The following is a 14,279-nucleotide window of genomic DNA, read 5'->3' as shown; positions in this document are numbered from 1 at the left end:
GGTATCAGACTTGCATTGGCTGGGATGCTACGCACAGAACTTAGCATTTACTCGATTTTCAGACTATTTTCGGACATAGTCTATCAAAACTGTGTCAAATTTCCTTCTAGAAGATAGAACTGTGGTTATTCTAGTGCTCTAGGGAGCTGACTATCCAGAACTGCTGAGATGCTAGGTATCTAGCCCGCATTGGCTGGGATGCCAGCTCCGAACTTAGCATTTACTCGATTCCGATACTATTTCCGGACATAGTCTATCGAAACTCTGTCAAATTTCCTTCTAGAAGATAGATCTGTGGTTATTCTAGTGCTCTAGGGAGCTGACTATCCAGAACTGCTGAGATGCGAGGTATCTAGCCCGCATTGGCTGGGATGCCAGCTCGGAACTTAGCATTTACTCGATTTCGAGACTATTTTCGGACATAGTCTATCAAAACTCTGTCAAATCATCTTCTAGAAGATAGAACTGTGGTTATCCTAGTGCTCAAGGAAGCTGCCTATCCAGAACTGCTGAGATGCTGGGTATCAGACCTGCAATGGCTGGGCTGCTACGCTCAGAACTTAGCACTTAATCGATTTTGATAATATTTTCGGAGATATTCTACCAAAACTCTCTCAAATTTCCTTCTAGAAGATAGAACTGTGGTTATTCTTGTGCACGTGGGAGCTCGCTATCCAGAACTGCTGAGATGCTGGTTGTCAAAACTCGGATTTTTGCTCAAACTTAGCATTAATCAAAATTTACCTAGAGTGATTTTTCATGTTCGTGTCCCATGCATATATGAAAAATTTTTTTTTACAGTTTTGACCAGAACTCATTATATATCGTCTAGAAATGTTAGTATCTTTCATTTAAATGCTATTTCGAGGCTGTGGAGTGGGTAATGGCTGGGATGCTGGAGTGTCAAAATGTGAAGTTAGCATCTCATTGTAAAATTTCATTTTTTTCGCGAAAATGAGCAGAACTATTTAAAAAAACCATCTAGAACTGTAGAACTATTAGGGATGCTACTAGAACTCTCATAAAAGTTTGAGATGCTAGCACTTGATATGCTAGGTTCACACACACGTTTATTCGTTCGTTAATCCAAATCTTTAAGACTTTATATTTTAGCGCATGAAGGTTTCACGTTTCCTTATTTTACAATAAAACAGCTTAAATCTAGCAGAGCGTATCTCGTGTTAATTCAACGAATGTCAGTGACCGCTTCGCGCCTGATCTTCATTGTAGAATCCATAGTTTAGGTAGGAAATCCATAGGACTTACTACCTTTTAAAGCCGTGAAGCTAGTGAACCATGGGATAATCGCGACGTCTCCAGTCGTTACAAGACTTTTAATGATAAAAAAACGTTTAAAGTGATATCGCACGAGAGAAGACGGATGGTCCGACTCAGAACTAAATGTTAGCTTGCTTTGTCAAGATTGCATAGGATTGCGGATATGAAAACAACTTTATTGCTTTAGCATTAAAGTAGGCTTTTCATTGGTGCATTACTAAGACGTGAGAATGAATAGGTATGGAGCGGATGTGTGCAGCAGACGAAACGTGAAGATCGAGGCTTGTGGTTAGTTAGCGTTTTTTGCTTTTTTTAATGATTTTTTATGAGTTCAACGCCGCTAACACCCTTTGGCTACGGCACGTATTGGAATGAAAGTTTGGAAATCCCAGATTAGGCTTCCAGCGAAATATAAAAGGATTTGCCCATATCCCCAACCCTAGACAGAAAATATGTTCTTCTTATAATTAAGTAATTTTATGTACGTTTCGTTTAAATATGTGATCAACCAGGCCACTCAGGCCAGCCTAAATATCACCTAATTAACGGTGATAGGACATATTTTAAGCTATACATAAGTATATTAATTATGACAATAATTAAATGCCGTAAAAAACTGACATTTATAGGGCATAATTTAGTAGTGATACAGTTAAATTTTATAAGTGTGCAATGAAGATAATGGAAATATGTTAGAAATAAAACCAGCGATGATATTAACATAATAAGTGACTATATAATTATAGTACCCACACCATACTCATCTACTCCGGCTTTATAGTATAGGGTAATTCGTCAATTACTGGCCACTGTTCAATAACTGGCCACCTTGTACTAAAAATGAATTCTATTCACCTATAAACAGAATTAATTTTAGTATAAGGTGGCTAGTTATTGGAGGGTGGCCAGTTACTTTTGACTTTAAGTATTATATAAGAACTGAAAAATTAAACCCTAACTATACCTGACTATGACGTTAGAATTGAACTAATGAACTAAATATTTGTCATTTTAAAGCATCTTATATCTGCTGATGAATAGATTATATTGCACTGTAATCCCTCACTTTCGAACCAGTTAGTAATAGTACATTGTGTATTAAGGGCGGGAAATAAGAAATTACGAACGAGTGTCAATTTTAAGCCCGACGCGAAGCGAGGGCTTAAAATGTTCACGAGTTCGGAATTTCTTTACCGCCCGTGGCACACACAATGTTTTTCATCACACTTGTAAGGAAAAAAAGGAGAATTAATAAAAACAAACTTCTGTATAAAACACTTTTCCGCCCTAGGGCGAAAATTTCAATTTCCCGCCCGCAAGCCCTACGTGTAAATAAGTGTTTTTCATCACACTTGCTTGGAAAAGATTTTTCCGCCCTAGGGCGAAAATTTCAATTTCCCGCCCGCAAGCCCTACGTGTAAATACATCTTTTCCGAGCAAGTGTGATGAAAAATATAATTAGGATGAAGGGGTCATTTCATAACAGAGGAAGGGCATGTAACAGTACAGAGAGTATAATTATCGTCATCAAGCTTTTATGATGTCCCGCTATTTGTCAAACAAAGGTCATTAACCCGCGAGGCAGGTTGTATCTTGATTCCATCAAAAAACCGGGCAAGTGCGAGTCGGACTCGCGCACGAAGGGTTCCGTACCATAATGCAAAAAAAAAACAAAAAAAAAAGCAAAAAAAAAACGGTCACCCATCCAAGTACTGACCACTCCCGACGTTGCTTAACTTTGGTCAAAAATCACGTTTGTTGTATGGGAGCCTCATTTAAATCTTTATTTTATTCTGTTTTTAGTATTTGTTGTTATAGCGGCAACAGAAATACATCATCTGTGAAAATTTCAACTGTCTAGCTATCACGGTTCGTGAGATACAGCCTGGTGACAGACGGACGGACGGACAGCGAAGTCTTGGTAATAGGGTCCCGTTTTACCCTTTGGGTACGGAACCCTAAAAACCGTGCCCAACGAAAAATATAATGGCTTCATGAGTCGGATATGCTTGAAACACACGCTAGAGTAGACGATGTTGGATTAGAATGATCTTAAAATACATAGCTAGTGTATACCTAAAATCACAGAAAACCGTCTAGGGGTTGGTCTGTGCCTAAAATATAAATTGCAAATGGCCACCTATTTTTACAGTAATGTAACTTTGTGTTACTTGAATATCTTTTTTCCCTTAATTTTTTTGTACCTAAATATAGAATTAGAAACCCTCGAAATATGTGTAAATATAGACTCTTGTAACTTGTATTACTTGTACCTTCATATCGACTCTTGTAACATGTTCCTTCAAATGAAATTTGGGTAATGGGTAAAATTATTTTGTTTCAAACCATGTTTTGTCTGGAAGCAATCGCTTTTTAGCGATAAACCCGCCTGTTATTTCCCTCTTCTTGAGTTACTTACTCTATTCATTGTATTGTTTTCTCTATGGAGGTGTGCAATAAAGAGTGGAGTGGAGTATTGTATTTGTATTTTGATGCTAAATTTAGAAAAAGTTATTCGTACAAGCGCAGTTTGAAGTGTGAACCTATAACTCCGGTTTGGAAGTAATACGTTTTATCGTATGGCTGCTACTGTTCAAACCCATGGTTCCGGTAACACATCTAAGCTACGACTCTATTAAATAAGTTACGATTTCTTTAATCATCCATAAAATTGCTCTGTTTCACCTAATTAAATGGCATTTGTACTTTTACCTAGCAGAGATTCTTTATAAGTTAGGTACGAAATTTTGTACGGTTTCGTAACCATAATGCACTTAATTGTCAAACTGGTTTTAATCGTAAAATGCACGGTCGTGCAGTTACAGTAGTTTATTTGGACCATTTTCACACTGAATCATAAATGTCTAAGATAATATTTTAAGTTGGTAAATAATATAATGTACCTTATTGAACTTATTGGCTGAAGTGGCTCTACTTGAAACGTGATATTCATATTGTTATAAAAGTGCAGGTAAAAACTGTAATTAAGGTGAAACCTGTAGGTAACATTGTAAAAAGTGCAGGGACCTTTTTAAAAACCGGAAGCAGTTTAAACCGCGACAAAAAGGGATCTCTACCCTGTGGCCTGTATTACTGTAGACCAGCTTAATAAAAACTTATTGGACTCTGTATTCGACTATTATTATTCTTCTGGAGGGCTATGTATCACTTGAATTTGCTTTGCTTTCCTTTGGAAATCACCTTAAAAAATCGACAATGCACATTGATGTACCTAGGTATATCTCAGGACTGGCCTTACGGGCCAAGAATGGGTCGTGAATGGGGCCAGTACAGCGATGTGACACCACTACAACGCGTTTGGTTGATGAGTTCACATCACGCGCGCGATTGTTCGCAACTAACTAGTTGCGTTAGACTGCACGATTGGCTCAAATTTGTGAGTGACACCGCTGAACTAGTACTATTTTTAGTGCACGTAAGGCCCGTCCTGAGATACGTCAATGCTATTGCATAACAGGTTGCAAAGTTGCAACGCAGGGACGCGTACCTAATATAGTTCCTTTTTTTAACATTAGAAAGAACTTTGCAGAAGTAAGCTTGTGGTTCCAAATCCGGCACTTTTAGCGGTAATCATTTGAAGTAAATTATATGTATTGACCATGCTACATTAGATAATTCAATAATTATTAACAATTAAAGAGCCTGATAAAAACTTGCTTCTCTGGAGTTCTTTCTAATGCTAAAAAAAAAACGAAATATAAACGCAACTTAGCAGTTACTAATATCACGTTGCTTTGTTCGATATCTCAATCAGAGTATAGCTGGATTACTTATTGCTAAGTTTTTATTGGCCCTAATTACCTGCGATTAAGATAAGCTTTCGGATGCCATATTGATCCGCGCGGGCAGGTGGGGACACGGTCCGATGGCTCCGATAGTTCTGAGCCATGGGGTTTGTGTTCCACGTTGCAACACTATGGAATTAACGAATGAACGCTTCGAGGTTTCCCTTTTACGAAATTTTGTGGTAATTAGAAATTGTAATAATTAGAGTCAAATTAGTTTGGCGAGTACGTCTTTAAGTCGGTAACTCTTTTTAAATACATCAATCAGTCTTTTCTTTTGTCAGTCTTTAGTTTTGTCTCTTAAAACTTTCGAAAATTTATAACGTTGACAATGACAACAAATCAAATGTCATTAGTTCTACTAAAAATAAGTATGTCACCAAGTACAGATGTAGTGCATAATTATTTTCCATCGTATTTTCACGGAAACGTACGAACGCGTCTTGCTATTTCAATCCATCTCGGTAGAAAAAGTACTGAGGTGGACTGAAGTAACATGACAAATACGAACGTTTCTGGGAAAATACGATGGAAAACAATTATGGTCTACATCTGTATCTACGTTAGTTCAGGGCAGTCAGAAATGACAGTAATCCACCTCCTCCTCTCCTCTCCTCCTCACCTCTCCTCCTGGTCCTCTTATACCATAGGCGGTAGGCCCACAATCCCACATTATCCACCTGATTGGAGAGTGGTCCTCTTATACCATAGGCGGTAGGCCCACAATCCCACATTATCCACCTGACTGGAGAGTGGTCCTCTTATACCATAGGCGGTAGGCCCACAATCCCTCATTATCCACCTGACTAGAGAGAAGTGTTTGTACTCTTACCCTCTACTTATATTTCTATAGTACACTTGTCCCACAAAACCACTTGTCTTTATTTGACAAGAATGAAAACATACTTAACAAAAACTCAAGTGTAAAATTGCACTCAACTAAAATGTACTTGATGTCAATCGAAAAAACTGTTTCCTAATATAACAGTCAAATAAACTAGGTGGGCAATAAATCAGAACACAATAGGAACGATAAGCCATTGGGTCGCGTCTAAAGCACGATATCTAACAATACTAGTCTTAAACAAGATGGCCGGGTCAGGCATTACGTCAGCCCGGATTTTAGAACTTTGAGGTTTGTAGAGCCATTAAATTATCGTTACAATAAGTATACCTAAAGAGGTCAGGATACAAACCCTGGATTCGAAAATATTTTTTTAAACCTTGGTAAGTTGCTTTAGTTAGCTGACATAAGCATCCCCATTTATGTGTTATCGACCTTTTACAACCCTGAATACTCGCTGCATATTATTGCAGAGTAATATCTCAGAAGGAAATTATTATATTGTACGGTCAATGTCTTTAGTGGCATTTTCCATCTTCATACAAGTACTTCTCTTACTTATATGAAGCATATTTTTAATGGCATATAGACCTTGTTTTTTCTTGTTTAAACCCGAGTAAAACCGCGCAGGCTCATGCCATTATGACAATGTAAATAACTGTATCTATGAAATCCCTGTACCTTTCACCATGCAAATTAGATAGTTATTCACTAATAAAGGCCATTGCCTGCGACTTCAAATGGGATTCTCTTTAGATCACGTTTTCCTCGGAGACTTTCGGCGCGATTCGGGAAATGATTTAGAGATGCACTAGATATGAAATAGTAAAGATATGTGACGTTCCACGGTAAAAGGTACCATTGCCCCGACTGAATATTGGAGCGGCGTTAGTAATAAGCATAAGCGCCAGCCGCCATAAGGTACCTTTTGCCGTGGAACGTCACATATCTTTACTATTTCATATCTAGTGGCTGTCTAACGGCGCGATATCTTAAAGTTCGAATCGCGCCGTTTGTATAGTTCGCGTTCGTGGACGGAGTCCGTAGATTCACGGGCTCAGAGGGCCTACCCACGTTCGACGTGTTGCCTCTGTGTCGCACTTATAAATAAGTACGTAAGTATGACAGAGAGGTAACACGTCGAACGCGGTTCACGGTAGGTCCTCAGGAGGCGCGAGGTTACACTTAGCGTGGGCTTTAGACAGGGTTAATGGGGTTTCATTTCGTTTCCTCGGACTTTTTGAGCGAACTGTGGGTATGATGATATGATATTCTTACAAAAGCTATGATATCAATATCAAAAAGCTATTCCATGTTTAATATGTACGCTTTTCTTATGTAAATTCCATTATAAGTAGTTTGTTTTTTTAGACCCAGGCAGCTTTGGGTTTAGTACTACCAGTCTACAACTTTCTTCTCACTATCTATGTAGGCTTTACATTTCAATTTGAAAGCTTCTTTACATAGTCGACTGATCTTGAGAAGTTTTAGCTTCTTCAGTTCAAATTTCACGCATTTCATGTGTGTAGGTATATCGCGGTTTTCATGTAATTTCACATACCTATGATGTTTTCAGACAAAAGGTACCTACATATTCTGTAGCCGGTAAGGTCGATTTCTAATTGAATCATTATGGAAGTGGGTTCTTATTGACTACCGACAACTTAATACATATATGCACACTACTGTACATTTTGCCATGTAAGAGTAAGAACATATTGTTATGTTCATTGTTTTTCTTAAACAATGCGAACTAATCTTATAAATGTTTAAACATTACTTGATAAGTATAGACGATAACATAAAGTTTAGGTAATTTTATTGTACCGATGTGTTGACCAACTTAACAAACCTTATGTATGTATGTTATATACAGACATCGTACATTTTCCGGCATTTTTGGTGCAGCGGAGTGGTGTTAACGGAATTGGTATAAATAATTTCAACCCTAATGATTAATTAGCGTTAATTACGTTAATATTAACCTTAATTTACCATTTCAGTTGAAATTATCAACACCCTGCTGCACCAAAAATGCTGGAAAACGTACGATGTCTAGACTTATATAGCATTAGATCCCAATGTAAAGGAAATAAATAAATCTATGTATATGTATAAAGCCATGATAAACTCAGGTTGTGGTTTCCGAACAAAGAAACGTAAGCACCTATGTTGTTTCCGTGAACTCGAAATGGCTAAAGCATGAATAAAAGCCACTATTAAGGCTTCATAAAAGTCTCCATAAGTAACTTACAGGCTTAACTCTAAGAATCATATGACGCCGCTTATCCAACAATATCCAATTACTTACTTTTAGTATGTGAAAAAGTCCGAATAAGGCTTCATTGAAGGCTCCCTCGGTCGAAGTTCACGGATCACAAAATTAAAAAAAAATCGCAACACTCAAACTGAAACAGCACTTCAAACACTGGCCACTCACAAAATGTTCAACATCTAAGAAAAAGTACTCGTAAAAACAAAAGAACCACAGACAGCAATTGTTTTTTAAGCGTTCGGAGCGTGGTTTTCAAAAATAGAAGGTTATTGTTCGAATTTTGAAAATCGCTCGTCGGTTTCGTGGTGCGCGGGGCAGCGCTAAACGGATGTGCGCAGGGAGCCGGCCGGCCGACTGTTGTGCTCGCCGTGCGCTGCTAGGGTGGTGCTAGTGCTCGATTGTTTGAGATGTCGATACCAATTACCAAGCGCCTAACAACCTATTACATGCGAAGGTTCTGGTGGGTGTAGGAAATAGATCATAACGCTGTTTCATAAACACAAATAAAGTTATTTGGGATGAATGTTCGCAATGTCTAATCTACTATAACAATAAATTCAATCATAATACTACTGAAATGAACATCATTGTTCAAGAACACTTTGTCTTTAATCTTAGAGCAAAATAAACGTTGTTCTATCCTTTGTCTAGTCAAGGAGATATATTAAGGTGACATAAGGTTCTTTCAGTGTCACAATACGCTGACTTTATCTATTTGTTATAACAACACAGATAACAGATGCGTATAAGATTATGAAATCTGTTGTGGTTTATTTTATCTTAGGAGATAAAGATATGTGAATTTTGCATGAGTGTAATCGTGGGAAAAAAGTTGTAAAGGATAGGTACAATCATGACTGATATGAAACTGCAGTGCATTTTTTTTAATTGTTAAAAAAACGTGCTTAAAATGTAAACATTCATGTACCAGTAACCTATGACTCACAGATATCGTCACACAGTGCTCTTTGTAGGTAGCTATGACGATTTAAGTTTATAGGACCAAACAGACAATACACATAAGGGCCCTATATATTTATCGATATCTACATCGACAGTACCAACGTGACTCACTCGAACGCCAACAACAAAACGTGTCCAAAGACTGAAATGACGTAAGCGACCAGTAACGACTCGACAAAAACTCAGCTCGGTCGAGGGCCAAATGTTGCCACAAAAAACGTCAAGCGCCCGGCGTTTACGACGATTCACGTGTAGAGGGCCGCCGAACAATGAACCTGCACTGGCGAACTAGACCAAACAGCGAAGTTGAAGAAGTTTTGTATATGGAACGCGGTCTCGTTTGGAAACCATAGAGTTGTTCTTTTGTTTGTGCGTGAACTCACGTAGGAGTCGTATTATACGACACCCACACACGTACACAGTACCTGAAGCAACTTTAAGTGATCTTTGCTGTACATTTAATTTTACTCAGGGACTGAACCTGTAAAGTGTAATCTTTGCTTCAGTGGCTTGGCGATCATAGTTCATAGCCACTAGTTAATACACTGAATGCAAAAAGTAGTATATTTTATTATACCTGTAATACAAGTGTTTTTTGCGATAACTAGAGACCTTGTTTGGAGGTCGTAAAATCAAATCAACAAGCGTGGCGTCTGTTTTTACATTTAAAAAACTACATACTTATGAATCTTATGATGGGTATGTTCACATCTAAACGTAGAGTCACCTGCAATAATATATTACTCTTCGAAGGCCGCAAAAATATCTGACACGATCTTATTTGTAGCGCCATAAGAACGTGTCACATATTTTTGCGGAATTCTAAGAGTAACATATTATTGCAGGTGACTGTACAACAATCTTGTAGCTAATTCAAAAAACCGGCCAAGTGCCAGTAGGTTTTCCTGTCATCTATAGGTATTTTGTGTATTTTTTTCAAAATTTTAGACCACTGTAGTTTCGGAGATAAAGCGGTGGGAGGTGAATAGGCTGTGACAGACGGACAGACAGCTATAGACGCACGAGTGATACAAATAAGGGTTCCGTTTTGAACTTTTGAGGTACGGAACCCTAAAAATAGATTACCCGACTAGGTAAAGGTATAGTCATTGAATAGTACAAAAAAGGTGCACATAATTTAAAATTGTAGCCATTTAATGAACCTACTTGCATGTTTATATTATAAAGCATTGAAATTGACGTATCCCGCTAATTCATTTCATTTATTATAGATACCCCAGCGTCTGCCCGCGACTTCTCCTGCGTGGGATAATGATGATGATGATGAATGATAACATTTTTTACCTCTTCACGCTTATTTACCCTCTAGCCGCCCAGAGACCTATAAAAAGGTCTCCTGTTCCATTCTAATTTGAACTTTGTGTTGACAAAATAAAATTTAATTTGGCTTGGCAAGGTTTGACGTATGGGCGGCTAGAGCCTTAGCTAGAGATTAGATAAAATTTCGTATGGAGATTGAGGACCGAGGAAGGACATACTGCCCGATTCGAACTTTGAGATACGACAATTAATAGATCTAGAAACGATATGGATTAGATGTGTCAGTGTCAAAAGTGACATTATTGTTTGAAGTAGCGTCACATTTATTGACGTATCTTAAAGTTCGATATAATAGAAGATAGGATAGTTAGCATTGACGTACCTATATATTAATATCTCAGGACGGGCCTTACGGGCACTAAAATGGTACGAATTCAGCAGTGTCACTCACGAATAGAAAATCGTGCAGTCTAACGCAACTAGTTGCGATGCGAACTGATCAACCAATCGCGTTGTAGCGGTGTCACACCGCTGTAGGTACTGGCCCCATTCATGCCCCATTCTTATTATATTACCCGTAAGGCCAGTCCTGAGATATACGTCAATGATAGTATAAAAGCTGTTGACTGCTGGTAGCCCTAAACCACCCCTAAACCCACACAAAAATATCTAAACGTTAACACAAACTTTTTGAAAATAACGAGACCTATAGCTTTAAAACGTGTCTGTTACGTTCACTAAAAAACTCACTAGCTATTGTCTATAGAGTCGTTAGCATAATTAATTAGGTACCTTTAAAGAGAAAAAGAAAATTGTCAAACCAGTCTCTATACAAAAGACTTCAACGACATCCGCCCTCGTATGGCCACTATGGCCTGTCTTAATACAAGTTAATTAAAATTGAACCGTATATAAAGGACATAAGATTCAATACATAACGCAGGCATAATGTATGTCCTGTCTCTTTCAGTTACCCTTAATTAAAAGGAGACGCGAAACTGCAGCCTTTGTAATGGTTAAGGTAAAGTGCGTAATGACAGCCAGTTCGAATCCGATTCAATAGCGTATTTGAAAGTCGACTTTATGACCTTTAGTTAAAGTTGAATTTTGAAAAGTGATGACAGTTTTAATACCTAATTTCCGGGATAAGATGTTTAAATACAGGAAACGTAAAAAGTCTGCGTTCAAACACACAGGACGTAGCTCTACATGGTCTACATTTGTAACTGTACTTGATATTGATTCACATTTAGTTCCGTATTTAGCGAGTAGGTGTAACAACTACTATAAAATACACTTTATATGCTCATATAGATCATAAACATAAATATAACATACAGGTATATGTGAATAGGTCAATGAGCAAGGCTAACTCACGAAAGCAATACTACAGTAGGTAAGGTAATCAAGATTTTTTTTAATAGGTCAATCATATTAGATTTTTTGGCAGAATTAATTCCCAGCAAGCTGGAAATCGTTTCAGTGCCTTCAGGCCAGAGAGTCCAGAGAGAGCACACCGGCTGCGTGTGCGTCACGTGCACGTGCGCGTGCGCTAAAGTGTTGGAGCCGCACAGACAGACGTCACGCAAGCGGTGTGCCGTCTCTCATAAGGATCTGTATACTACAACGTGCAGGTGCACGTCTACGCGCACGCATCCGGTGTGCACGGGAATTTCATTTGGTCCTAAATGCGTTACTCTTGTAACTCCGTCATACTAGCGTATTTTTACATGCAATTAATGTCACCGTGACAATAAATACGAAAATAAATATAATAAACCACCACCAAACACCAAAAACATGACATTTTTGAAGATATGTATCCACCTATATTTTCAACGCTAATAAAATTAAACAGTATATTATAAATTATATTATACATACATAACTTATTACCTAATCGACGCGGTAAATAAAACATTTAAACTGATAAAAAAAAAATATCGTAACTTCACGTTTACTTTACCTACCTAATCTATGTATCAGTATCTATAAGTAAACCAACAACCCATATAAATTAATAATGAAGTAAATTATACGTGTCTACATGATTATGCTATGCTCTGTATTCCATAAACATAACATAAGACATAATCAGACAGACGTAGCGTGGCGCCGCGTAACGGCTCGGCCACGACATCGAGCGACTTGCGACGGCGGGAGCGATATTAACCATAGGTTTGAGCGAAAGGTCCGATCGCTGTGTCACGCTCCAACCTATGGTAATCGCTTCCGCCGTCGCAAGTCGCTCGATGTCGTGGCCGAGCCGTAATTGAGATAAATCAGGAAGTAATATACTGGGCTCTGCCTTATATGAAAACGTTCATGTTTGTTTTTATCCAGTAGGTATACCGGGTGGGCCCTGTAATACGAGCAAATAATTAAAAAATATAGTCAGACCAATCTACTCGTAACTCAGCAGCGATTTTAATGGAACAGACTGTGCATTTGTGCAAGTGTTATTTTAAACGTCAATCTTCTATTAAATTTTGACGTTTAAAATGACACTTGCACACTGTGTGCTATCAAAATTAATACAAAAATTAGCCATACCTAATGTTTTCTCATGTGTTTCATTTCAATGGTTTCTCTCAATAATTTCTATAATTAATTCATTATTCATGCACTCAATGAAATTAAAATAATTGGCAATTGCGAAACTTACAACTTTTACAGGCAAACATAATCAATTATGTTCCATACAAAGTAGCGCTATTTGAGGCAACATAGTATTGATTGAAGCAGTGGTGGCCGAGTGGATATGACGCCTGACTTTCAATCCGGAGGTCGCGGGTTCAAATCCTGGCTCGTACCAATGAGTTTTTCGGAACTTATGTACGAAATATCATTTGATATTTACCACTAGCTTTTCGGTGAAGGAAAACATCGTGAGGAAACCTGCATACATCTGCGAAGAAATTCAAAGGTGTCTGTGAAGTCCCCAATCCGCATTGGGCTAGCGTGGGGACTATAGCCCAAGCCCTCTCGTGCATGAGAGGAGGCCTGTGCTCAGCAGTGGGACGTATATAGGCTGAAATGATGATGATGATGATGAGTATTGATAATTTGATACTTTTATGATAGGCACCATTATGGTCGTAGTGGTCGTACCAATTTATTACATATAGTACTTATAACATAACTCGCAAGTAATTATATCTTATAGTAGCATGTTAAGTAATTGTTTCCTCTCATGAAACTGAGTCCATTCACAAATCATTCTCATGAATAGACCGTAAGTACTTTGTATGAGCAAGTTAAATTTCATAAATGTTAACTTGCACGCCATCTAGAGCAAATCGCTAGTACTAGCGACTAGAAGAGACCAGACGTTGCCTTGCGCTCGGTGCGCTCAACGTGTGCGCAGTATTGCGAACATACTTTACCAGATGGCGCTCTTATACAGATGCGACAAGATAACAAATATTAGATAAGATAATAACAACTATATAGGTATGTATAGTATTTTCTAAACACAAAGGGTACGGTGACAGGTGTTATAGCGGAAGCAGTTATAAAGTTGACCCAAAAATTTTTTATTAAGCTATGAGCTTCATCACATATGTATGTTCCTAGAGTAATTCTAAGCATTTCAAGCCTGGGAGGCAATTAAGAAATGTGTGTCTACTCGGATTTGTTATGGATTCAAACTTTCAACCCCTTTTTTAACCCTGTTAGGGGATGAATTTTACAAAACGCTGAAATGAAAAGTAATTTCTGAAAAGCTTTTAATAATATCCCCAAATACAAAGATTCAAGTCCCGCGTTGGAGAAATTTTTGATATCCATACAAATTTTCAACCCCTTTTTCACCACCTTAGGGGATGAATTA

General features: G+C 38.0%; 1 protein-coding gene across 2 annotated transcripts in view; it reads right to left on the bottom strand.

Moving 5' to 3' along the window:
* LOC134664444 (uncharacterized) overlaps positions 1 to 14,279 on the bottom strand; it is a 148,026-nt gene that overhangs the window by 76,768 nt on the left and 56,979 nt on the right. Inside the window, exon 1 of one of the 2 annotated variants that reach the window (XM_063521105.1) lies at positions 8,240 to 8,401. The exons of the other annotated variant lie outside the window; for it this stretch is intronic. The gene's annotated coding sequence lies outside the window, so the exon portion shown is untranslated. Of the gene's footprint in view, positions 1 to 8,239; positions 8,402 to 14,279 lie in introns of those variants that run through there. 2 annotated transcript variants of the gene reach the window in all.

Source organism: Cydia fagiglandana, chromosome 5 (genome assembly GCF_963556715.1).
Source record: "Cydia fagiglandana chromosome 5, ilCydFagi1.1, whole genome shotgun sequence".
NCBI lineage: Eukaryota > Metazoa > Arthropoda > Insecta > Lepidoptera > Tortricidae > Cydia > Cydia fagiglandana.
The sequence above is the reverse complement of the archived record's forward strand: the minus strand, read 5'-3'. Positions and strand labels throughout refer to the sequence as shown.